Source organism: Peromyscus maniculatus, chromosome 3 (genome assembly GCF_049852395.1).
Source record: "Peromyscus maniculatus bairdii isolate BWxNUB_F1_BW_parent chromosome 3, HU_Pman_BW_mat_3.1, whole genome shotgun sequence".
Taxonomy (NCBI): domain Eukaryota; kingdom Metazoa; phylum Chordata; class Mammalia; order Rodentia; family Cricetidae; genus Peromyscus; species Peromyscus maniculatus.
This window is the reverse complement of record NC_134854.1, coordinates 14,952,857-14,980,710: the sequence shown is the minus strand read 5'-3', so window position 1 is coordinate 14,980,710 and position 27,854 is coordinate 14,952,857. Positions and strand designations below refer to the sequence as shown.

General features: G+C 42.2%; 1 long non-coding RNA gene and 1 pseudogene across 2 annotated transcripts in view; both read right to left on the bottom strand.

Moving 5' to 3' along the window:
• The window catches only part of LOC121827864 (uncharacterized), a 31,109-nt gene extending 19,442 nt beyond the window's left edge, over nt 1-11,667 (bottom strand). For both annotated transcript variants that reach the window (XR_013049683.1, XR_013049682.1), the window contains exons 1-2: nt 11,166-11,667; nt 3,295-3,385 (exon numbers count right to left, since the gene is read on the bottom strand). This is a non-coding gene — a long non-coding RNA (uncharacterized LOC121827864). The remainder of the gene's footprint in view (nt 1-3,294; nt 3,386-11,165) is intronic.
• A 12,179-nt stretch (nt 11,668-23,846) lies between these two features.
• On the bottom strand, nt 23,847-24,739 carry LOC102912149 (nucleophosmin pseudogene; annotated as a pseudogene).
• Between the last annotated feature and the right edge of the window lie 3,115 nt (nt 24,740-27,854).

Sequence of the window (27,854 nt, the reverse complement as noted above, 5' to 3'; positions counted from 1 at the left end):
GTTGCATGAAGGCATCCCCAGCAGAACAGTAAAGATACATATTTTCATTTACCATTCTTGCACCAGACTTTCCCACCTCAAGGAATTTCCTGCTCTGAGGTTTCACCTTTCCTGAAGACTCATCATGGCTGTCAGAGTTTGTTCGACTTGCACTACCAAAGAATACATCAGAGACAGGCCCGGCGGCAGAGACAAGCAGACGCAGGTAGGCCTGCGGCGGCGGCCCGCGGAGGTAGACGGGCCCAGCAGCAGCCCGCTGAGGTAGACGGGCCCAGCGGCGACAGCCTACAGGGATATTCAGGCCCGGAGGCAGCCGGCAGAGACATTCAGTCCCAGCGGCGGCCCACAGAGGTAGACAGGCCCGGCGGCAGAGACAAGCAGACGAAGGTAGGCCTGCGGCGGCGGCCCGCGGGGGTAGACGGGCCCAGCAGCAGCCCACTGAGGTAGACGGGCCCAGCGGCGGCAGCCGACAGAGATATTCAGGCCCGGCGGCAGCCGGCAGAGACATTCAGTCCCAGCGGCGGCCCACAGAGGTAGACAGGCCCGGCGGCAGAGACAAGCAGACGAAGGTAGGCCTGCGGCGGCGGCCCGCGGGGGTAGACGGGCCCAGCAGCAGCCCACTGAGGTAGACGGGCCCAGCGGCGGCAGCCGACAGAGATATTCAGGCCCGGCGGCAGCCGGCAGAGACATTCAGGCCCAGCGGCGGTCCACAGAGGTAGACAGGCCCGGCGGCGAAGACAAGCAGACGCAGGTAGGCCTGTGGCGGCGGCCTGTGGAGGAAGACGGGCCCAGCAGCAGCCCGCTGAGGTAGACGTGCAGCGGCCGACAGGGACATTCAGGCCCGGTGGCGGCCCCCAGAGGCAGACAGACCCAGCGGCAGCTGACAGGGACATACAGGCCCGGCGGCGGCGGACCGCAGAGGTAAACAGGCCCAGGGACGGAGACAAGCAGACACAGCTTGGAACAGGGACGCCCCTAACCCCAACATCTGGGGAAGAAGCTATCTCCGTGGGTCAGAACCAGAATGAATCTGAACACTCCGTCTGAGGACAACCCAGGGCCCAGCTGCTGATCCTGTGAAACCCAACAACTTGGAGGTGTTGGTGAGACTACCCTGCTCAGCTGAAACCCATCTGGGAGAGGATTCAGATGCCTACAGTTTAAAGTCTGAAGAAACAAGATCAGCTGAGGAGTTGACAAATGAACAAAAAGTGACCTGAGAACACAGAAGAAGGCGCTACCCAGACACCAAACCAGATCACCAGAATCATAAGTATATAATTCACCGATCGAAATCAGCTGCCCCTGAAGAAATAGCCCAAAAGCACCAATTTAACCAAGAACCCCTACTAAACCAAGACTAAAAATTAGAACAAGAGAGGCACTCTCAGACACATCTCTGCACCTCACAGAGGAAGAGATGAGTAGGCGCCAGTGCAAAAATACAGGCAACAACATAAAGACCTATATGGCAACATCAGAACCTAGTGATTCTACACCTGCAAGACCTAAACATACCATGACAGAAGAAACAGAAGAAATCAACCCTAAAAATGACATTAAGAAGATGATAGAGGCCCTTAAAGAAGAAATAAAACATTCCCTCAATGAGGAAATAAAAACTTTCCTTAAAGAGGAATTGAAAAACTACCTTAAAGAGGAAATAAAAACTTTCCTTAAAGAGGAAATAAAAACTTCCCTTAAAGAGGAAATGAAAAACTCCATTAAAGAGGAAATAAAAAACTCCCTTAAAGAAATGGAAGAAAAAACGAACAAAAAATGGGAAGAAATCAAAGAAAGCCAAGAAAAAGCAATTAAACAGATGAAAGAAACATTCCAAGATCTGAAAAATGAATTTGAGACAATAAAGAAAACACATACTGAGGGAATGCTGGAAATAGAAATCCTGACAAAACGAACAGGAACTACAGAAACAAGCATAACCAACCGATTGCAAGAGATGGAACAGAGAATCTCTGACACTGAAGACACGATAGAGAAAATAGATTCGTCAGTCAAAGAAAACAATAAAGACAAAAAAGTCCTAACACAAAACGTCCAGGAAATTTGGGACACCATGAAAAGACCAAACCTAAGAATAATAGGGATAGAAGAAGGAGAAGAATACCAACTCAAAGGCACAGAAAATATATTCAACAAAATCATAGAAGAAAACTTTCCTAACCTAAAGAAAGAAATACCTATGAAGATACAAGAAGCTTACAGAACACCGAATAGGCTGGATCCAAAAAAAAAGTCCCCTCGCCACATAATAATCAAAACACTAAACACACAGAATAAAGAAAAAATATTAAGAGCTGCAAAGGAAAAGGACCAAGTAACATATAAAGGCAAACCCATCAGAATAACACCAGACTACTCAATAGAGACTATGAAAGATAGAAGATCATGGACAAACCTCATGCAGACACTAAGAGACCATGGATGCCAACCCAGACTATTATACCCAGCAAAACTCTTAATCACCATAGGCGGAGTAAACAAAATATTCCAGGATAAAACCAGATTTAATCAATACCTGTCCACAAACCCAGCCCTACAGAAAGCACTAGAAGGGAAAATTCAACCCAAAGAAGCTAAACACATCCATGAAAAATCAAGCAATAGATAATCCTACACCAACATACACCACAGAAGGACAACACAACACAACCAAAAAAATAACAGGAATTAACAATCACTGGTCATTAATATCCATCAATATCAATGGTCTCAACTCACCTATAAAAAGACACAGACTAACAGAATGGATTAGAAAACAGGACCCATCCATATGCTGCATACAAGAAACACACCTTAACTCCAAAGACAGACACTACCTCCGAGTAAAGGGCTGGGAAAAGGTTTTCCAAGCAAATGGACCTAAGAAACAAGCTGGTGTAGCTATCCTAATATCTAATAAAATAGACTTCAAAGAATACATCAACAAAAATGAGGAAAAATTGTTCTTTGGAAGGAGTGTGGCTCCACCTGGGTGTGAAGTGTGGAAATGGGCCTGTCTATTTGGGTTCAGATTCTGTGTCATCTGGTATTCTTGGACCCATCAAGCGTTAAGCACTATTGGTTTGTGCTGAGTGTGGTTAGTCACTAACAAAGATAGAGATTTTGACTTGTCCTTGATCTTGTTTTGGAAAGGGATTCTCAACCATGTGATCCCACAAGGGACAAGTCTTCATAAACCACCTGATCCTACAATGGACCAACCTCTGTATTCGGCCCATTTGGCCTTCTTTGTGCATGAGTGTACAATCTAAATAACATGGGCCATCTTACCTTTAGGATTTTCGCTGCTGGAATTTGCAAAGCAGTTTCTTTCCTCCTGTAACTTGTGAGTTCTGTGCATTTTCACACACGTGGGGAGCACCTAGGCAATGCAGGCCGAACACTGAGTCAGATTCCACCTCCTGTGAGCCCCGAAGCAGCTCCATGCCTGACATCCGCCCTTTCTGAGCCAATGCTGTCATTTTCCAAGAAACCGATTTAGCCTATGCTGAGTTCATGTAAAATAAAGAACCCTGCTAATAGACTGGGCTCTCAAGAGTTTGTTTTATAAACTAGGCTGTCAATTCTTTTAATTTATGCAACAAAATAACTGCCAAGCAAAATGGATTTTGACTGTAGGCTGGTTATCTCATCCCTCCCCCCCCCCCCCCCCCCGCAGGACAACCTGTGTGCAAAACCAAATGATGATGAAAGGTTGGTACACAAGTGCCGTGTCAGGATAAAAGGAGCGGGACAATCTCAAGGGGGCTCTTTTGACAATCCATGGCACTTCGGGGACATGATAGCTAAGTAGGGCAGAACAATTTTTGCCAGCTAAACAAGGTCCTGTTCCCTTGCAAAATTCACAGAAACAGAAGAATTCTTTTCTCCTTTTAGCTTGAGTGCTTGTCAGTCATCAAAAAGTGCTGCTCCCTTCCCTGGATGCCGTGTTAGTTCGTATCTCTGTGACCTTGCCTGTTGCCCCATACCCGGCCACTGACACCTGCTAGGTTTTCAGCTTTTCTAATTGTAAAAATTCTCCATTTCTCCTGGAACTTGACAGCCTACTTCAGTTTCCTTGTGAGATACTCCTGTTTCTGCCCAAATCTGAGTTTCATCTCCCCATTCTCAGTGTCTTCCCTTTGTGGTGGTAGCACAAGTTGCAGGTCTATTGTGTCTTCGTGTAGGCATGGGGGTGTGCCTGCCCATATGGGTACATATGTCTGTGCATGGGTGTGGAGGCTAGAGTTCCACCCCCCAGTTTGGGTCCTCGTGAGCCAATCACATTGTTTTCTCGAGGCAGTGTCTCTCATTTGATCCAGCTCAGCTGTTAAGCTGGGATGGTTGGCTACAAGCTCCAGGAATCAAGCCGGCCCTCACCTCCCGAGAGCTAGGAAGCACACCTGAGCCCCACCTCACCTAGATTTTAATTGACAGAACTCAGGTCCTCCTGTTCGCACAGCAGACATTCTCAGGACTAAGCATCTCCCCAACCTCGTGTTTGTAGGCTTCAAAAAAAAGTTCAGTGTCTAATATAATCATGAATCGTGGCTACCTAAAACATATGTTGGGTCTTGCAGGTATGAGCATGAGTCACTGCAGTGTATTTATTTAGTTTATTAATTACATGGTGGTGTGCTGCTCAGGACTTTTTAGGTCACATTTGACAACACATCAAAATAATATGAAAAATTGGGGGTGAAGACTTCCTGAGCAGACTTGAATAACCAACTGGCAGGGCTCTAACAGAGGTTTGAGGACAGTTGCCACGAAGGTCAAGGGCATCCCTGCACTTTCCTGCCAGTCCTCTGTCACTGCATCCTCTCCCTAGCTCACTGGAGACTGGTTCTGCCTCTCTCTGGGAAGGGGAATGCTGACAAGCGGGGAGCTTCATGCTGCAGAATGTTAGCCGCTGACAGGGAACTGAAAACTCTGTCCTAAGATGGAAACTTCCTGGGAGGAATGGTGGTAACAGGGCCCCCTTTCATTTCTCTCTGACTCTTGATTCTTCGATTTTGACCGTGAAGTTCTCTTCACAAAAGACAGGGCAGATGCATTTCTTTCCCTTAAGCTTACATGAGGTGGAAATAGCCGTTTGCTGGTCAGAAGCTCAGCTTTGGGAGGCCTCTTCTTGCTTCTGCCTGGGCTGTTGCTTTTTGAACATTCCCTGTGAAAGGCATGGCTGAGCCAACCCTTAGGGACCAGGAAGGGTTCCAGTGATACCTGCTGACCCCTGCTGACTTGGCTGTATAACTAAGCCTGGCCGAGAACCATAGACCTGACCCCAGCTGCCGCTTGCCTAGCACCCCTCCCACCTCGTGGGAAGAACGAGTGACTTTCGTTGGGAGCCATGGGTGCTTAACTCAGAATTTTTGTGACACTAGTTCAGGGATAAAAACTAAGTTTCGGTTTCGCTACTTCTGGTTTTGTGCCCTTGGCAAAATGCTTCCTCTGTGTCCACTTCTGTACAATGGAGATAGAACATTACCTATACTGAAGAAATTTTGTGATAATAAGAGAATTTTAGGATGTACAATGCTTAGCACATAAACAGTAAAGTATTTTATTGTTATTATTATTATTATTATTATTATTATTATTATTACTATTTTCTCACATGCCCACTCACAGACAACATTATCAGACAGATGAAAGGCGTCCCAAGGACCATCCTTACTTGGGTAAGTGTGACCATCCTTGGGTCCATCCTGTGTGAACAGATAGATAAGCTGAGGGGTCCATAAGAAGAAAGCAGCTACGATTTAGCAAGATGGATTTGGTGAAGGGAGTGTTTCCCAGGAGATGTGGGAGCAGATTTCACATTAAGATAGGAAGAAGATTGGGCACACAGACAAGACAAATGCACTCTATCCATTTTAGTTATTTCTCCAGCGAACAAAGAAACACAACAAATGATTTTGGATAACCAAGTCCAAAGCAAAGGTTACAAATAAACTCTATCTCCCCTGCTTACCAGATATTTTGTCTTTGGAGAGCTTTAAATTCTTTGAAGAGTAAAAACAATAATTCATAAGGAATGTAATATATTATAATGTATACAATAATGTATGTAAAACAAACAATATGGTACCTGACATACATCAAGTGGGAAGAATTGCCAATACTGCTAGGCCTGAGCAGAATACATCAACTTTGGTGTGCTTAATGCTAAACATACCCACGTCTTTAGTTTTCCAAGGGGAAAAGGCTCAGAAGAAACTGTAAGATTTGATTGAGAAATTCCTTCCAGCGCAAACTTGGAAATAAAGGGTTGTTATTAGAACCTGCAAGTGGTGAGCAATAAAAAAATGTGGACATTCACTGCCTCTAATCCCTTTGTGTTTCCTGACTGATCCTCCTCATTGATGCTAGAAGCAGTGTGAGCAGCACTGTGTTGTCGTTAGTGAGTGAGTTCCTGGAAAGGCAGGGTTTCCAAAAATAGACATTTACAGGGAACTGCTCATTTTCCACAATCCATTCTTAAGAAAGAAAGGAAAGCAGGTAGACAGGGAGAGAGGGAGGGAGGGAGGGAGGGAGGGAGGGAGGGAGGGAGGGAGGGAGGGAGGGAGAGGACACACACACACACACACACACACACACACACACACACACACACACACGAAGAGAGAGAGAGAGAGAGAGAGAGAGAGAGAGAGAGAGAGAGAGAGAGAGAGAGATCTCAAATAGTTTTCAACCCTCAAAAAGAAAGAAGAATGACAAGCAGTTTTCCTCGGGCAACAAGCAGAGGAGAGAACATGATCACCGCCAGGTTTAAGCCAACAAAGATTACAGTCTGATGAAATGCATTTTCCTATTTTCATACCCACGACTGGCTGCAAACAGACACAGCCTCCATCTTGCCTAGAGGAAGATGAAGATGTGTCATAATGGGCTGCCATTACTGAGCACTAAAAGCAACTGCCCTTTGTCACATCTGATGTTCATGTCAGGACACTAGGGAGGAGAAAGGGAATTCATGATGCATGAATGGAAGAATTTACCCAGGGGAGGAGATACAAGGAAAATGTATCATGTTGTTCTGGGGAGTTAAATAAACTGCTGGTCATAATTGTAGATACATTTTCTGGATAAATTAAAGCATTTTCATCTCGGTATGGACATGTTTGAACCTGTGGTGTATTGGAGCGGGGATAGGGGCAGAGGGAGGATTTCAATGGAGGGCAGTAGAATGGAACATGCTGCTGTGCTGCTGAATGTCAGGAAAGTAGAATTGTGGGCATGATGGGTTGTTCTGGTGCTTAGCGATTAGTTCATCAGAGGTGACGGGAAACATCAGCCGCCTCGGCATCTCAGCATGGCCACAGAAATGCCACTGCACTTACTGTCCTCAGGAATAATTGGGTAATTCTCAGCCTGGGAAGGGGTTGCAAATGGTTATGAGTGTGCTGTGATCGGACAGCACCAGTAGTCCTGGCACACAAGAGCTTATTCCAACGGCTTCTTAGGGAAGGCATGACCACTGGCTGTTTCTGAGAGATCTTGATTTTAGGCAAAATTACTTTCCCATCATGAGTGCCATGCTATCAGAAAGACAAATTAATTTAACATGAGTGACTTACTGGTCCCTTATGAATTACCTTCCAATTGTTTTTAATAGCATCTCTTTATCTCGCACACAAGAAAACACAGTTGACCTTTAACAGCCTCTTTTATAAATGAACCCAATTGCAGTTCCGCTTCTCCACTTTCAGATCTTTATCTCGTGGTACCTTGAATCCGGTCTCATTTGGATGCAGGTCCAGCTGTCTCTCTAATGGTGTCTATCCATTAATTAAACACTCTGTGCTTCACAGCTTGCACACCAGCAGCTGGAAAGGATGAGAAGGCAGCCCTCCTTTAATCTACAAATATTTATTTTCTTTTGGGGGATTGGTTGGGAAAAGATTAAGTGTATAGGAGGATAACCAGCTTATGGAGACCAAGTGTGTTGTGGTGGACGTTTCCTGTTGAGTCACATCAGGTGCAGTTAGTAAGCAGGAAGGCTGGCTCCTAATCCCCACCATCATAAATTATAAATGCCGGTTAAAACAAGTATCTTCCTCCATCTGGGCTAAGGAATGGGCCTTTGTTCTCAGAGTGTGTGAATAGATGCATGCAAATGAGTTTACAGGGAAGAAGGAGGATAACTCAAATAGAATCGGACTCTGATATTTATGGGAGCCTGTTGACACGAGAGCCAGGTCATGGCTTGTGTATTCTTATCCAGCCACAATGCATTATGGGGCTTCCTACAGTCCATTTACAATTTCCCTGGGTTCTTAGACTCATTCATCACTGAACTGTGTACAAACATCCCTGGAATAGCAAAACAATATGCTGATAGCTGGACACAGTTTCAGCTTTTAAAAAAATCCCACTTGGATACAGAAGCAGCCTGCATGTCATAGAGTATTAGAAAATACTGTCAAATAAAATTAAGAGTATAAAAATATATTTCAAAATTGGTGCTTCATTGTACATTGTTCCAGACTGTGTGTGTGTGTGTGTTTGTGTGTGTGTGTGTGTGTACAGTGCTTCTTTATGTGTGTGTGTGTTTGTGTGTGTGTGTGTGTGTACAGTGCTTCTTTATGTAGAAACAAATACATTTTCACTTTAGTATAATGACAACTCAACAATTACCAGACTGTATTCATACTTCTAGAATCCTCTAAAAGTGTCATTTATTGCACTTAAAAAAGTATGTCCCTTTCTATGTGACCTGACATATATTTTTATACACTGATTTGGCAAGAGAGAGCACTTTTTCAGGAAAGTGTCTATGGGTTACTTTGGGTTTCTCTGAAAGCAGAACCCAAGACAAAGTAGCTTTTGAGAGGAGAGCCTACAAGGTAGACGTAAAGAGGTAGGGAGACAGGAACATGGAATGCTAAAGGGGTGGGATGGTTTATTGAAGTTAGCACTGTAAGTGATAGAGGGCAATTCTGACTGAGAAACACCCAAAATGCTCCTGGAATTGTCCGTATGAGAGGTAGGAGTCAGGAGATTTAGACACCACTCCCCAGTGTTGTGTGGGACAAGTTTATACAGTATCACTATCTTGACTGGAGGATTCAAAATCTCTCTATCCACCTGCAGTCAGAAGCAGGTTCTTAGGCTATTGTGGGAGCATGAGGAGTAATATCCAGTGTGATGGATTTGTCTGAATTTCCCCCCTAGTTATGCAATGTTGATTACAGTTTAGTGTACTTTAGGAAAGAGTGCTATGCTGTTTAGGGTCGGTTGTCAGCTTGGCAGGATATGGAATCTGCTAGGTGACCAGCATCTAGGTACACCTGTGAAGGATTATTTAGATGAGTTTATTCTCTGAGCATGCCTTTGAGAGATCATACCGAACAGGTAATTTAGGAGGAAGATCCACCTATGGAAGGCCGACACTGTCCTCTAGGCTTGGGCCCTGGACTGTATCAAAATGAAGGAGCAAGTTGAGTGTGAGTGTTCATAATCTTTCCTTCCTGACTGCCCATACAACATGCCCAGTTGAGTGTGAGTGTTCATAACCTTTCCTTCCTGACTGCCCATACACCATGCGCAGTTGCCTACAGCTTCTGCTGCCAGGACCTCCCCATCATGATCGATGGTACCTTTGAACTGTGAACTATAATAAAACCATTCTCTCCTAAATTGCTTTTGTCATAGTATCTTATCATAGTTAACAGGAAAAGTATCTAAGCAAAATGGGTTGATTATAGTTCTTTAGATACACCTTTCAAATTATGTGCTAACACCTTTATTTTATTTTCAAGAGATTAATCCATTGAATATACATTGAGTACTGGGTATTGAGGTAGGTACTAGAAACAGTTTTGTCTTTCAGGTTAGCATATTTTGTAAGGTAAAACATTGTGGTGCTATGGTACATTTGGACTATCTACGGGATGTGGAGTTGCGTCCAGCAGGAAGTAACTAATTTGCTAGAGGTAGTAAGGCAGGAGGTGGGAAGGAAGTGGTCAGTCTTTTTAAGAAGTTGAGGGAGGAGGGAAAAGGAGAAAAAAATCTGCATGAATGCAGTAGTACAGGATTCTGAAATAAAAAGACTAACTCTGAATTAAGTGTCATCGACATCAAAGGTTATAAACATGGACAAGGAAAATTTTGGGAGAACTGAACGTTATCCAGTGTGATTGGAGAGTGGGTCTGAATGGTGAAGCCAAAGTTGGCTGAAGAGGAAAGGTTGTATCATGGAGATCTTGTACCCAAGACTAGGTTCTGCTTTTCATATTGATTTTACATAGAAAGTGTTGGGGATGCAGCATGCCCAAATGTGTTCATGCTACACATTTTGGAATATATAAAATGGACTAAAAACAATACTGGCAATTTTATATATAAGGCAACACTCCAGAAAGTGGTTACAATTTCGTTAATGAAGACCTTAATTGTACAAGCCTACTTTTTGTATGTTTTTTCTTTAATATAGCTATTTGTGTAAGTTTTATGTGTGTCTTCTAATTAATTGTATTAGTTGTTAAATGTGTGAAGTAGAAATATTTTTGGGGACTGATAAACCAATAGAAGTGAGACCCCATAAGCCTCTACTCCTGGGAGTTGATTGGCTTGGTAGAAGTGGACTTCTATAAAGCAGGAAACAGGAGGGGTCCAGGTAAAGACTGTTGTACCTAGTGGTGCTTTCTAGTGTCAGCCCAGTCCTGTAGAGAGACATTGAGGACTGGGAGTCCAACAGGTCCTGGTGGGGCTATTGGAAAAGAGAGTATCCATCTACTCCCCATTACCAGCTCTTTAGAAATTGGGAAGATGACAGAACTGGCTCCCGTCTATGGCCTTCAAGTTCTCATGACAGTCAGGGCTAGTTGGGCAGCATCTTCAAGTCCTGGCAGGTAGCATTTGCAAAGGAAGTAAGAAGAATAAATCAAAGATAAACAGTAGATGCCATAAGCTAACTCTGTATACAAATGACAGCTTAGTATGAGAGCATTTTAGGACAGTTCTCCAGGTACTCTCTAAAGTAACTAGAATTAAAATTTCAGGGAACTGCTGATGTAGCTGAATTCAGTAACATTGAAATTAGCATTATCATAGATCTTGTGAATCTTATGTGTTTCTTCATGAGGATACGGCCTGGAAGATTTGGGTTACAAACCAATAACGAAAGAAGCAAGAGCGTGCCTAGTTGAGTTCCTTACCTGAGACGTTCTCTTGCATGTGTATATCATGATGGTGCCAAACTTCTCTTCCTATTCTACTAAAATATGGAGTATTTTCATGGGTTACACCACGGAGGCTAGACACCCCTTCCTTTCATATGACAAGCAGTCATACAGAGAGCTAATCCTATCGCCCTTGTCTACCCTTTGCTGGCGGGCTTATCTCAAGGAGGTATTGATCAGCGCCAGACGCAGAGGCTGTATATTCAACTCTTCTGCCAAAGAGGGGAGATTTATCTCAGTACGAGTAATGGAAGGTGGCAGGAAGAGTGGAAATATGGCCGGAGATCAGCTACATTCAATGAGACAGTGATGTCTGGAGGAGTCTGTGGCAAAAAGAAGACAAATCAGAGCACTGTCACTCTGCAGAGCACGGCCAGCAACACCTGAGGGTGATGTATGATGACACAGGCGGCTGAGCACTACCTTCCCAACCTGGGCTGCGTACGGCTCTCCTGAAGACGCGGATTTATTGTACTGTCGTTGGTGCGTCACTGAGCAGAGCTGGGAGGGATTGTGGGTAATAGGATCCACCCCCCACCCCCCATCCCCCATCCCCCTCACCCCGGCTTGAAGCCAATAACCTGCCTTCTTTATCTCAGCCAGCAGAAGACACTGAGACAAAGAAAAATTGAACCCAGACTCAGATTTCTTATCAGCTCATCCTCCTGTGTCCGTACTGTATGTGGTGCACACTGTTGTGAAAAAAAGAGAGAATAAAAATAACCTGAGATGCAGTCACGTATATGTGAACATCTTTGCTCCTGTCTTTTCTAAGGCTCTTATATTTTTTGTCACTAACATGTAACTGAAGAAGCAGCTTGTTAGAGATGAAGAAGGTAGTGTTCACACACCCTGTGGTTGGTAAAGTCATGAGTGCAGTGTTTTGAGGAAAGTTTGGAAACAGAATTTAATTCGTGAATTACCTTTGATTGTGTGGTTTTATGACTAGGAGACACTAGGGGACTTTCTATACTACTATACCTGTATAAATGTGCAAAGAGAGATGATGACAGAATCGTCCAATTGGAAGTAAAACTTGGAAATAGCCTAAAGAATTTTGTTTAAATTGTAGTTTACAATGATCTGTTTACTCAGTGCTAAAATGAATTGGAAAAAGCAAACTTTAGAACAATGTGTACAGTGTGATTCCATTTTATGACGTGTGTGTGTGTGTGTGTGTGTGTGTGTGTGTGTGTGTGTGTGTGTGTGCTTGGAACATTTTTGACATGGAATGAAAACATGGAACAATAGTTCTGGAAAATTCAACTGATGTTAGCTGTAGAGGTGGGAGCTGGGTTCTTTTCTAAGGAGAAACAATCTATTACCAGCAGTTTCATTCATATAAAAGTTAAACACATGCAAAGGCAAAAGGCCAGAGGGAATGTAGCTGTCAGGAATCTCATAACACAGCCTGGTGACTAGCTAAGTGGGTGGCTCAAATGGCCATGGTGAAGAATATCTTTTCTACTCAGTATTATCCTTACAAAGTAGGGTCTTCCTTCCTTCGAGCTATGGTCTAGGTATGAATTTTGCAAATGGACAATGTGTCAAGAAGTGGGGGAAAGGCTGGGGAGCTATCAGTAGGTAAAGCACCCACAGGGCAGATGTGAACACCAGACTTCAAATCCCCAGAATGCACATAAAAACTATGTAGCTGTGGTGGCTGCCTGTGGGGAAGCAGAGACAGGGTCTCTGGAGTAAGCTGGCTAGCGACACCAGCAGGAATCCATGAGCCTGGGTTCAGCAACAGACTCTGCCTCAATAAATAAAAGAGGGAAACGATCAGAAAAGATACTTGATGTCAACCTCAGGGATCTACACACATATGCACACATGCACGCATTCACACATATATGCAACCACACAACACGTGACTATGCAAACATGCATGTACACCACACACATACACATGTAAAGATAAAATAAAAAGGAATTGAAGGAAAAGAAGTGAAATGAAGTGGCTGTGTGGGATGATGAGAAATACCTTGAGATAGTGGGCACAGTTCTTGTTGGTAACCCTCCGCCATCAGGAGCACATCACTTACCTTCCAGCTGCCCTTCCTGATTGTTTGGGCAAAACACTACTCTGACAGTAGTGTGAGAAACCAGTTGTCATTTAAGTCACTTCTATTCTTAAGAAGTAAGACGGGGTGGGGGTGCTTCTTGCTCTTCTTTTTACCTAAAACATCATTCATGTTATTGAAACTGAGGAGGAGCCAGAACATCTCGCAAATAGATCTTCAGTTCTTGAGAAACATGTGAGTTGAGAGTCCACAATGTCTTGAGATCTCACCTCTGTTCATAAGGATTCTACATAACCATTTTTATGACCTTTTATTGATTGAAGAATGCTTTATAGAATTGACCATGTTCCTATTCACTGGCATTTTAGGGCACTTTTTTTTTTTTTGATTCAGGTCCTGCTAGATACTGGGCATATAAAGATAGAGGAATATATTTTCATAGAGTTTACAATCTAACCAGAAAAGTAAATACATGACTAAGAAATTATAATAGAGAATATAATTGCAACACAGCAAAAAGGTATAAGTTCTAGTAAGCTGGAACATACACTGATGTTTATGACTGGAAGACATAGGCACTCTGGAGTGTTAATTAGGATACAGCTATCTACCCATATAGACACCATTCTAAGCATTTACAAAGATGATCTATATGTTGTGGTAAAATCAAAATGTAATATTGAGATTTTGTTCATGTAAAGCACTGAAGAACTTTGGGAGGCCCATTTAATAAATACATCCCATCTTTATTTTTGAGAGGTCTTTTGTGTCCATTTAACATCACCATCAAAGCATCAGTGTCCTTTTGAGTAGTTTTTCAAATTAGCTGGGTCCCAGTGCTCAAACACAGGAATTAACCCTCTATCTGCTTGAACATATTCCGTTCAGATTTGCTTTCACTGCACAGTAAAAGGAGAGCAGAGGGAATGTGATGGTGATTCTAGGCCAGTGTTCAATAAAACGGAATGAAATTATAAAATAAGGAGCATGAATGTTTGATGTCCATTTTGTTTGCTATCTGGGTGTCATGAGAATGTAAACTCGGCAGTTTCCAGAAGGCTGTAGAGACAATCTCTCGCCATCTGCTGGACTGAAGCAGGATTTGCAATGCATCAGACCAGGGTGGGGACTGGATTCCTGGACATAGTTAATATCTTTCCTCCTGCAGAGTTCAGATAGAGTGTGCTCTTGTTTTTCAGCTTGTAACATTTTCCTGTGAATGCATTGTATCTTCCCTTTGTCTTTACTGCCACCAGAAAATTCTATTTATGTTTCAAACCTGATGTGTATAAAATATGGCCTTTATAAGCAAATGGCATCCAGAATATAGAGGTAAGTCTATGGGTCTGAGCATCTCTCTCATACTTGTTTTGGTGACTGTGTTCAGCCAGGGGACAAAATATACTCAAATAAGCTAGACTACTGTTGTCTTCTTTTCTTTTCTCTTAAACGTCTTGTAGATAAAAGCGTTCACACAAGGTTTATTCTGACAAATGAGCTCTATGTGTCCTGAGAAAGAAGATGTCTCAGTAAAGAAGTGGACTAGCCAAACAGTAAACATTTATAATATTAGGTCTATGGGAAAAAATTAACACTTGAAATTACAGCTCATAATCTCCTGACTTTTCTGGGGTGATTAGGCTAATTTTAAAAATCAAATAATTGTATATGTACCTTACAGGGTGGGATGAAGTTCAAGATTCCTTCATCATGGTATACAAATGGAGGTAAATAAGTGCAGCTCTAGGGAAGGGGATTATGTGTGAGGGGCTAGTGCTCAAGGATGAGGTACTTCAAGGATTTTAGACTTGAAGTTGCAGGCATATTCACATGGCAAACAAATGTTGCCACTGTTTTGTTTTTTGATTGATTGATTGATTGATTTTTAAGAGATAATCTCTTTCTATGTTGGACCCTTGTGCTCAACTGACCTAACTGCCTCAGGCTCCGAAGAAGCTGCATCTGCAGACGCCTGCTGCCAACCCTGGTTGCTAGGCATGATTTCTTTGCTAAACATTTGCCGTCATTTTTTTTCCTGTTCTCTTTTAGTTTTCTTTTCTTTTTGAGACTTTTCTACTTCGTTTTCTCTTTCTTTTGCTTAATATAGCTCAGACTGGTCCAGTACTTTCTATGTAACACAGGCTAGTCTTAAATTCATGGCAATGCTCCTGCATTACGCTCTCAAGGCTTGGGTTTGTAGGCAGGAGCCACCACACTTTATTTATCCTTTGCCAGTTTGTGGAAATACCTGCTGTGTCTCCTGTGAGACATTGCCAGCTCTGTGTTGACAAATGTGGTAGTTTGAAAGAATTTGGCCCCCATAAGCTCATAGGGAGTGGCACTATTAGGAGGTATGGCTTTGTTGGAGAAGGTGTGACCTTGTTGGAGGAAGTGTGTAACTGGGGAGTGGGCTTTGAGGTCTCATATATGCCCAAGCTATGCTCAGTGCCTCAGTCCACTTCCTGTTGCCTTCTGATCAAGGTGTAGCCAGTACCATGTCTGCCTACACGCCGCCATGCTCCCCACCATGATAATAATGGACTGAATCTCTGAACTATAAGCAAGCCACCCCAATTAAATGCTTTCCTTGATAAGAGTTGCCATAGTCATGGTGTCTCTTCACAGCAATAAAAACCCACTAAGACAAGTGAAGAATAGAAGATCAGGGCTCAGCAGGAAAGGCAGCTCAAGAGAGGAGCATAGGTCTAGAGGCTGGGGACCTAAGAACTGACAGCTGGCTGCAATTTTGTTATGTAAGAGCAGTTGTTCAAGAACGGATCAGCTAAATCTCCCGTTTGCTCCTCGTCTGTCACCGGGGTTAGCCACTCTCACAGATGCAGATGACAAGAGGTAGGCAACTGTGACGGAATAGTGGTACATCTCGGGAGAATGTCTGCTAACTTCAATGCTGGCTCCCATCAGAGACATCACCCAAACGCCTCTCCATGTTCATAACTTTGATCTAGAAGAGAGCTGTATGAGATTTGGAATGGAGCTAGAAAATACACGTTTGAACAACGTTGAGCAAAAACTCTTTAATAAAGCCTTTTCTAAAAGACACTTATTATTAGAATAATCCTCGACTTATTTGGGAGAGTAACAGCAATGGCATGCTAGCAATTAAAGGATAGGAAATAAATTTTGTCTTTTCTAATAGCTGCCACTGGCATCATTTTAGGTACAGCCATGATGCCTTGGAACAGTGGTTATCAACCTTCCTAATGCTGTGACCCTTTAATATGGTTTGTCATGTTGTGGTGACCCCCAACCATAAATTCTTTTCATTGCTACTTCATAACAGTAATTTTGCTACTGTTATGAATTATAATGTAAATATTTTTGGAGATAGAGGTTTTCCAAAGGGGATGTGACCTACAGGTTGAGAACTGCTGCCTTAAAAGGCTCTTTGTACCAACAAATGGCAGGAATGGAGCACTGTTTCTTCTTTTACCAGACATGATACATTGGGTACCCTGTGTTTGTGAATGCTGCTCCTCTGTGAATGCCAAGGAAATGAAGCAATCTCCTCTAAAAAAGTAACCCACGTGACATACACTATATAAGATTCGTGGCCATCCTCAGCTTTAAAAGCAGAAGAGAATATATTGATGAGCTATGGTCAAATGAAAAGCTAGGTACAGCCTCTTGTCACTTCCTGTACCTTTGTGTCAGAGGTACTTACCTCTAATGACTGGGGCTTGGTGGGTCATAAACCTCCAAGACGAGAAATAGACTGAGTACCAGGAGCTCTATTCAGGAAGTTGCTGGGGATGCTCTATGGCTTATCTATGAAAAGGCCAAGAAAGGCAGGTGTAAAAGTACATTAAGTCTCCAGTGACTCATAGGATCTCTGTCTGATTTAGACACATGAGGTCTTTGGTTTTCCTGCCCCTGAGTCTCTGATTTAAGAAGATATATAGGGAACAATGTCAGTATAGTCAGTTTACCACACACCTCTTCCACGGCCCTTTACTATGGCTGTCTTTTCAAGCGCTCTTCTCTCACCTTATTCTGCTGTACAAGGATGCTAACTGGCTGTGAGCATGGGGAGCTCATTCCTGACACAGTGCCTTTGCTGTTTCACTGCACTGGGTGAGAGCACTCCAATGATTTGACTCTCTGGTCTTACCAGTGATAGATCCACAACACGCCCACACGGTTGTGCATGTGCCGCAGACCTAGACACTTCCACCTAGCCAGTTCCAGGTCAAAATAGCCATTTCTGGGCCAAGGCGTCTTGCATGACCAGGACCCTGTGGCTTTGCATGGTTGTGGAAGAGTGCCCAATGCAACCATGTGATCTGCGCGCGTGCGTGGAGTAGCCACACGGACTTTTGTATGCATGCGCCACCCAGCCTTTATAAGCCAGTGCCATATTCCCGGCTTCCTTCTTCTTCTCCACACATGTGTCTCATTTGATCTTAGCCAAAAGGCCGAGAAGCGATTCACACATGTGTCTATTCCGCAGGCCTGAGCACTTGTCTGTCCTTTTATCTTAATAAAACTCTCGTTAGTGGATTCTGTCATGTTTTGTGATATTTCCTCGCAGGGTAAGAGCACCACAAAATAACAGGTCATGTGAAAGGCCTTCCCTGAATTTTCTAGGACTCTGCTTTTCCTTCCTTCTTTCCAATATCTTGTGGGTTTTAAATCACATGGTTATTTTCTTAAATGTCTTTATCCCAGCACTTCCTTTGTCAGACGGTAAACTCGGAGGACAGAAATTGTCTAATGTCTGTAATTTTCTGTCTACTCAGAAGATGCTTGACAAATTCAAGTCTTTGGGATAAACATTTGTCCATAAAGGCTGCTTTACTCCTTGTCCCATTGCCATCCCACTGGCTGAGTAAAATCACCCTGAAATCTGATCAAATCACCCACGTTGCACTAGCACATTTTCATATTTGGTATATGTTATACTTTCAATTAATAGCAAGTTACAAACAGAACAGACTATACAAGGCAAACCTGTGGATCCTTGTAATGGAAGGGTCCAGCAGAAAGTGATTCCCACATGAACTGGGGCATAAGGATGCTCTGAGTGGTCACAGCATATAACAAAGAAGAATCAACAGGAACACACGCTACTGCAGGTGATCAGAGGTAATGGTCCAGGGGGAAGAGAGAGCTGAGTCAAAAACAGACTTCTCTATCATGCACGCTACTCTACTGTCAGTTTAATTGTGAGGAAATGGGAAAGTCAGAGGCTCTTAAATGGCGAAATAATATAACCATGCCTGCATTTTAGACAGATAGTGTTAGCAGTGGGTGGTATGGGGACTGTAACAATACTGTAGGGACTAGCGGGAAGAGGGAGGAAACTCTGGGGGACCAACAGAAGAGCCTGAGGTGATGACAGAGAAGGAGAGGGAAAGAGAAGACGTCCTGAAATTTAATCAGAAGGATTCGGAGACAATACGTGTATAAAACAGATGGCGAGAAGCAACCCTTTAATAGCCAATCTTTCTTCAGAGTGCTGGATGGGAGAAAAATCTAACCAGATAAACACTTTAGAGGCAACTGAGGAAGGGGCGTGCCTAGTGCCTAGTCTCAAGGAACCAGTGGTAGGACAACAGAAAGTCAATAGTTAATGCATCAACACCAGAGCCTCAGGATGACTCACGTAGCTGGTAGTTTGTTTTTTGGGTTTTTTTGTTTGTTTGTTTGTTTTGGGGGGGGCGGGGGAGAGGTCTATTCTAAAATGAACACAGAGAAAAGATCTGAAGGATGGTGTCAGAAATAAGATAAAGAACTTGAACATAAGGAGAGAGATTTGGAACAGCAGCCAATACAGCAAACTGACTTAAAAACGTGTTGATGTCAGTAACACACACCTATCCCACATGCACAAAGATCATTACTATCAGGACTGTCTGCTTTGAAGTAACCAAAGTCCGATGACTTCTTCCTAACTCACTCAGATGTAATAGTAGAACTGACTGTTAATATTCTGACCTGCCCCTTGGGGCCACCCTGTGTCCTGACATAGAAGCCTCTTCTTAAGGGAAAACTTTGCCCCTTCCTTCTCTCTTTCTGCTTTCCTCCCAGAGGTGTGCACCTCTTGAACCCCTCGCGCCTCTCTCTCTCTCTCTCTCTCTCTCTCTCTCTCTCTCTCTCTCTCTCTCTCTCTCTCTCTCCCTCCCTCCCTCCCTCCCTCCCTCCCTCCCTCCCTCCCTCCCTCCCTCCCTCCCTCTCTCTCTCTCTCTCTCTCTCTCTCTCTCTTTCCCCTTCCCGCTTTCTCTCTCCCCACCCCCGTCTCTTCCCCCCACCAAATAAAACTCTTTACTGAGCACTGTCTGCATGGCATCTCTCTCACCCGCCGTGGGGCACCTTGGCTCTACCCGCCAGGACCTCCCTCATACAATATCATAACAGTGGGCACAGCCGAACTCTCAGAAATGTAAAAATAGATATATAACAAATAAGCCAAGAGGCATAGGGGGTTATTGGTAACTGGCAAGGAAGCAAATGGATTAGTGCCCGCGAATGTGCACGCAGACTCAGTTCTTCTCCCCTCCTGTGGCGGACAGTTACATCTGGGGCACTTTCACTGGAACTCATGAGGCTGGTAAGGGCTGTAGCCTCATGGGACCTTCTCAAATAAGACTCAGTGGTGAGAAGTTCCCGAGATGGTGACATTGCTCATGAGGCAATGGGAGGGCACAGACGAGCAGAGACAGGCTCCTGGACATATCCAGTGGGCTGGTCGTGCCAGCATCAATCTGTGATCTTCTAGAAAGCTCTGGTCCTCTGGTGCCAATTGTCAGCAATATGATTTTATTTGACAATAACTTATTCACTCCTTTAAAACATTTTCTATTCACATTTTTATTTGTACAGGTGTGTTTGTGCTATGAAGTATGTGTAGTGGTTAGAGGAACGTCTGCAGGAATTGGTTCTCCCTTCTGTCGCGGGGATCTTGGGGATTGAACTAAGGTGCTTAGGTGTTACACTAAGTACCTTCACCCAACGAGCCATCTCAAAGGTCTGCTTTTTTCCAAACTCATAAGACCTACAAATAAGTAAGGACTCAGCTGAATCATGTTTGGAGAACATAGTTGAATAAGAATCGGAAACCGTGTCCACACAAATATTTATGGCTAGATAGAGCTCATCACTCAAAAGGAAAATTTACCACACAATTTAAATCACAAATGGTGACAACAACTATAACACCACAAAACCAAAGCCAAACAACCTCTAATAGCTAGAACCAAGTGTGTTTCATATGGCTTTTCTTGACTTTCCACCAACATGAGAAAATTGTTAGGAAAATTCCTCTCTATAGTGACTCCATCCCAGTCTTCCTTATCTCCACTCTTCGGTTTCGACTGGTCAGCAACTAACTGTTGACTGCATCTTTTGAAGCCAGGTCTTATGTATGCAGTGATGACCTGAAGACTTCAACATCAGTTTCCCCAAAGAAGTTCCCTCAGGAAACTTGTTTGTTCCTGTCACCCGAGCTTCACAGTTGTGAGGTGTAGTGATTTCTAAGAACATGACCTTCATCTTTGGCTTTATCAAAATATATGTAAGTTTCAAGATAGCAACCAAATAGACCTTCAGAAATGTTTTTTCTTTAAACAATTTCATTATTTTAGTAACTGTGGTTGTGAGCATGAATCATCTATCTTTAGCCAACCTCAAAGAATCTACCTTCTTAAATGTCATCATGTCCATAGTTTCCATTTTCATAATCATTGCTGTATACTTTAGAGCCCCCATGACTTTCATTGCTAACAGATGCTCAACTGTATGGACATAAATTTGGCTTCAATGTATTTAGAAAGGTGGCTCTGAAGGGCGTGGGCATCATGAATTATAAATCCATCATTTGGAAAAATAAAGGGATAGCTTAATTAATGTAGTAATGGATATGTATGTTTGATTGGGCTTGAGCATAGTGAAAATCAGCATCATTTAACACATAATTCAGTTGGTAGGCACCTTGAGTCATGGGTGATTTAGAACCAGGACACCATGTGTAAGGAATGGGATGAGAGAAGGCTTTTCCACTGCCTTTTGACGTTCTCTATCCAAATGAGGAGTCAGACTTAAACCTATCAAGACTGTGGTCATGATTTGGGAATAATTACCATTATTACCCCCAAATGAGGGATAAAGAACTATGAAAAGGTAATAATAATTCTGAGCAGAGTAATTAGGAAAGTCTTTGTGGAGTAGGTGGCATTGGAAAAAGGCTTTGAAAAGTGAGAGAGTAAGAACTAAAGCTGATGGAGCAGCATACTTACCATATTCGGGTCAGAGATAATGCAGGGCTCAATGAGGCCACAGGGAACAGAGATTCAACATTCCATTCAGGGAATAGTCTGTAGTTGTATGGGGCTGAGGTATGGAGTTTCTGTGATTAGACTTTTAATCTTATTTGTGAGGAAATCAGAAGCCACTTCTGGGTGCTAAGAATGGCAGAGACAGGATCAAAAGCATAATTTAGGCAACTGTATTTAAATTCATAACTGGTGGTTCTGAGTATCGATATGTAAAGGTCTACAGATGATGCTGAATACATTTTCTGATCTCCAGTGGTTCTGTGAGTGAGTATGGTTTCAGATAATTGCATGACATTTATCTTGAACATTCATTTCCTTCAGATTTTTTAATTGAGTGTCTGGTAATTGCTCTCTTCACACCAAGGTCCCAGGTATAAGCACTGGTGGTTGTTCTTATTCATGGATAATGCTCCCTGTGTTGCAGTGATTTAGCCTATGAATGCTTTTTTGAAGATCTTTATTGAGTTTCTCTTACTGCATTGAGGGAGAACAGCAGCAAGACTAGCTGCCTTGCTTATACACAATCATTAATTCTGCTCCCATTGCTGAGTCTCTGTGGCTGGAGTTTGGTAAACTGCCTATTTGCTACTTCAGGTTTAATTTTGGTCCATCTCTTTTCAATACAGTCTTTGTGAGAGTGATCCCAGGGATAGCATTAACCATCAAGAGAAATCTGAATCTGTTTAATAAATATATTAAAAAAAAACCCTACTTATCAGTGATATGGATGCCACTCAGATAGGAGGATACTATTTTATCATGTACAAAGTCCTGGATCCTCTCTCTAGTATGACATAAAATAGAATATGGTGGTGCATGTCTGTAATACTAGTACTCAGGAGATGGAGGGAGGGTGATCAGTTGTAGGCAGATGTTTCTTTCCCAACCCCAGCCTCCAGTCCCAAATAACCAACACAGAGGCTTAATATCAATTATAAATGCCTGGTCAATAGCTGAGACTTGTTACTAACTAGGTCTTACATTTTATGTTAACACATATTCATTATTTATGCTCTGCCATAGGGCAGTACCTTTATTAGCACGACACGTTCATCTCCTGCTCCCTCTGCATCTGACTGGTAGCTCCTGACTTAGCCCTTCTCCTTCCCAGCATTCTTAGTTTGGCTTTCCTGCCTAGCTTTATCCTGATTAGCTATTGACCAGTCAGCTTCTTTATTAAACCAATCACAGTGACAAATCTTCACAGTGTACAAAAGGATTATTCCACAGCATTTCCCCCTTCTGTCAAAATAAAAAGGAAGGTTTTAACTTTAACATAGTAAGATTATATGTAATAAAAACAGTTATTAAGTAAGAATTACAGTTACAATATCCAAGCCATTTGTATTTGGCAAAATTAGAGAAAATAATTATCTATCTTATTTTAGAGTCTAAAGTTTTACATCTAATTTACTTTCTATCATAACTAAGGAAAACTATAACTATGATTATCTAATCTTAAACTCCATCAAAGATCCCAGAAGGGTGAAATGTTACCTAATCACAGGAGCATCTGAACATTCACCTAAAATTCTTCTGCAATGTTGGGGCATCCAACTCCAGCCTACAGGTATAGTGTATCTGACAGACTTTCCTATGAAGCAGGGAATTTTGAAGATCTGTCCTACCTTGTCTTGGTGAAATTCAGCAGTCACCTTTATTGTATCCTGCTGGTCCAGTTTGGACAGTAACTGTCAGTAATTGAGGCAAGGGCACTTTCTTTGCCCACACGACTAACTCTTGCCATAAAGAAAGCAAACTCTATATGGAGTTTCTTTGATGCCCATCATCTTCTCTGAAGAATATTGGTCCTGCCAGGAACAGGCAGCATGTCTCACTGTCATAAAAAGCCTTAGGTTATTAAACATATTAAATGACATATTTTGTAGGTCTTTGAAGTGTTTGAAGATCATCTGTCTATCTAAATGTATCTGTTTATGACCTTGAAAATATATCTAACATGACTATAAATTTGACTATTATAGATGACTATTAATCTGTATTTTTAATTATACATTACATTTTTTAAACTTTATTAAAATACTGAGTTTATTTCACATGTATATTTGTCTTCCTACCATTTCCACATCTGACCACCACTATTACTATGTCCTATCATAACATTTCATACATACTTAAAACCAAGTAAAGGGTGGAGTTCCATCCTTGAAAACTAAACAGGCATTTTAGACAACGCATTCTTGGCAATGGAACCTGGACAACATTTATCAAACACAGCAGAGAAAGTTCTCACTTTGCATTATAAAAAGGACAGCCATATATATCAACTGTTGCAGAAATTAAGTAAGATGGAATTATTTCAAACTGTTTAAACCGTTTTCTTAAAGAGACTTTCTCCACTGCCAGAGATCTTGAATGGCCTCCTGGTCAGTCATCCGGAAGCAATTCTTTACATAATTAATGAACTTGGCTTCCACTTTGGGAAGAGAAACACCTTTTTCTATACTTGCTTGCATTTTTGCCTTAATGTCTTCTACAGAACTAGGTCCTTTTGGTGTTTTAGGAGTTTTTTCCTGTTTTTTGAAAGACTCTTGACCCTTTGTTCTTGGTGTTGATGGTTTTAAGTCTTTTCCATTTTGGTTTGATTTTTGTGCATTTTTGGCTGGGGTATCTCGTACAGATTTCTTCACTGGAACTTTTTCTTCAGCTTCTTCATCATCAAAATCATCATCCTCATCATCCTCGTCAAGTTTTACTTTTTTCTGCGGAACCTTGTTACCACCTCCAGGAGCAGATCGTTTTCCAGACATACTTAAGAATTTTACATCCTCCTCATCTTCATCTTCTGACTCTGCATCTTCCTCTACAGCTACTAGGTGCTGTCCACTAATGTGCACAGGCCCTGAACCACACTTCAACCTTACGACCACAGGTGGTGTAATTTCAAAGCCCCCAAGAGAAACTGTTGGTTGTACAGACATTTTCAAAGTTGCCAGTGTTACTTTAATTGGACTGCCTTCATAGCTCATTGCTTCTGCCTCTACAATGTGTAATTCGTCTTTTGCCCCTGCCCCTAAACTAACCGTTCTTAGTGATAACTGGTGCTCATTCTCATCATTATCCACCTTAAAGTGATAATCCTTGTCAGCTTTTAGTTCACAACCGAAAAGGTAGTTCTGAGGCCCGAGAGGGCTCATGTCCATGTCCATCGAGTCTTCCATGAGGTGGAGGCGCGCACTTCGGTGTGAGAGAAGTCAGATGGAGGGACTGCCCACTGCTCCGCAGAACAGACACGCAGGACGGAATCACGCCAGGGCTATTCATTACATTTTTAAATGAGTTGCATAAGTACAATAACCCAAAAAAGAGTAGAAACATATACAGTATAATAAAATTAACTTTAAATTTCCATCAATATACAAAAATCCATAACAATATAAAATATTTAAGACTAATTGTTTTTTTTTTTAGTTTGAAAATTCAACAATCTACCTTTTTTATCCTATCTATGCCCCCCATTTTTTTTGAGAAAAAGATCCTTGAATCTAATCTCCTTTGTTCAGATTTTTTTCCTGACCATTACCACTAACAACTTGTAACCAACCCCCCTTAAATGATAACAAACATCGTAACCAATATCTTGGGAATGTGGACATTGTTTTTTTTTAGACTGTTTCCTGTTGTCTGAGGGCACTGGTAATCTTTGAGGGAACCTTGAGAGAATCAAGATAATTGCTAGGTCTTGGCTGGAGTACTCTGTGAGGCTGGATTGTCTCAGTCAGCAGCCTTGAAGCTGTTTTGGATGCTGGATCACCTGGTCCATCCATTTTTATTAGTGTCTGGCTCCCTTGTTCTAAAAATATGTAAACTTTTAAATGTAACATACATATTTATATCAGTATAAATATAGACTGTGCATTGTACACAAGTCAGCCAAAGATAATTTTTTTGTTATGTGTTTGAGCAGGTAAAATGTACATTACATGTCTTGTAGTTCTTTAAGGTTTATTTTCTTATGTCTGCGGTCAAGATTTCAGGGGGTCTTTGTAGCAGGAATCTTAAAAGTTCTTATTAATAAAATCAAACCCAAGGCCAGTTATTGTGACCAATGCTGGTAGATCAGAGAGACAGAACAAGCCACAGCTATCTCACCTCGCCGGATCCTCAGCTGGTCTTGTCTCCTCAGACTGGAGGCCTCTGAGTCCTCATCCAGAATGGGTCTCAGCTGAATTACTGCTCAAAAGCCTGAATGCTTAACCAGCCACATGTTTAACCAGCCAAATACTTAACCAGCCAAATACCTCTAGTTTCTGGTCCTCACGCCTTATATATCTTTCTGCTTTCTACCACCACTCCCTGGGATTAAAGGCTGGCTTTCTGGGATTAAAGGCGTGTGTCACCATGCTTGGCTATTCACAATGTGGCCTTGAACTCACAGAGATCCAGAGGGATTTCTATCTCTGGAATGCTAGGATTAAAGGTGTGAGTGCCACAATTTTCTAGCCTGTGTATCTAGTGGCTGTCTGTTCTCTGACCCCAGATAAATTTATTAGAGTACACAATATTTTGGTGAACACAATACCACCACAGGTCTTCCTTGATCAAACCTGATTTTCTTTTACCTGGAGTGAATACGCAGGCTCTCATTTCCTGTGTAAATAAAAGCATAACCTCTCTCCCAAAGTAACACATCTTTTGACTTATTTTGAAGTCAAGATATTTTTAAAATATATAGGTTGGTTGAATCTAGCAGTTTTCATAATCTAGTGTCTCTTACCAGCCCAAAATTTCAAAGACAACACAATAGCATCTGGGATCCAGACTCTTGTGTATTTCCCATCTTTATATGGCTTATTATATTTTTGTATTACTCCTTTTTGAAGGACTTTTTTCTACCCATTTTCTTTTCTCTACAAAGCCTATACATATGTTTTAAGTCACTATAATCTGCTTAGAGGTTTTTTTTTTTTTTTTTTTTTTTTTTTTTTTTTTTTTTTTTTACATCTGAATCTGTCTTTACTGCATATCTATAAGCTTTTTATCTGTGTGAGCAAAAATCCTAAACCTGCCACATGATGCACAGCTAGGAGATGCCTCTCTGTACTGCCACCCATGTGAGAGACTGCAGGAACCTGCCATGCTGCTTAGCTCATGGAGTGCTGGCAGTTGCCAGGAGATGTATCTCTGTACCATGGCAGGTACAAGAGACACAGACGAGGAAGTCATGTCTGGCTCTGTTTCTGTGCTTTTAGAACCCCTTTTAAAAAAGCTTTCTCAGGTGGATGTACATGGTCCCATGTTGGGTGCCATATCTAGTCAGAGTTTCTTGTCCCATACCAACTCTCAAATAATCACTCAGAGCATTAATGTTAATTACAAATGTTCAGCCAGTAACTCAGGCTTATTACTAACTAGCTCTTACACTTTAAGTTAACCCATATTCCTTATTTATACTCTTCCACATGGTGGTAACTTTATTAGCATGGTGCGTTCATCTCCTGCTCCCTCTGTCTCTGGCTGGCAACTCCTGACTCTGCCCTTCTCCTTCCCTGCATTCTCAGTTTGGCTTTCTTGACTAAACATTATCTTGTTCATCTATTGGTCAGTCAGCTTCCTTATTAAACCAATCACAATGACAAATCTTCACAGTATACAAAAGGATTATTCCACAGCAATCAGAAATTCTAGATTATCCTTAGTTTCTTTCTTTTTCAAGGGTGTGCTTTTTCGAGACAAGGTTTCTCTGTGTAGCCCTGGCTATCCTGGAACTTGCTTTGTAGACCAGCCTGGCCTTGAATTCAGAGTCCTGCCTGCCTCTGCCTCCCAAGTGCTGGAATTAGAGGCATGCACCATCACACCTAGCTGTCCTTGGTTTCTAAAAGAAACCAACAATATTTGAAACAATAAACTACATGTCAATGAGAGTAGAAAAGGGAAGAGCACTGTGGTAAAAAGCACACAATAGCTGATCAGTGGTGGTGCACGCCTTTAATCCCAACACTCAGGAGGCAGAGGTAGGTGGATCTCTGTGAGTTCAAGGCCAGCCTGGGCTACAGAGTGAGTTATAGGAAAGGCACCAAAGCTACACAGAGAAACCCTGTCTTGAAAAACCAAAAACCAAACAAACAAAGAAAACAAACAAAAGCACACAATAGAGCAAAGTTGTTCTTCTCAAGGTGCCAGGCAGCAAAGAGAAAGGAGACAGGGTCTAGATCCCAATGTCCACTTCAAGGGTATACTTCCAACCATCTGATTCACCACTTACAGCACCATCATCTGAGACCAGTGCATAAGCTTTTAAGTGACAGTGAATGATCCCAACCATAAATTTCAGTTTATGTTGATCAGATGACTTTTATTTTCTTTCAGAAGAGGTCTTTGGTTAATCT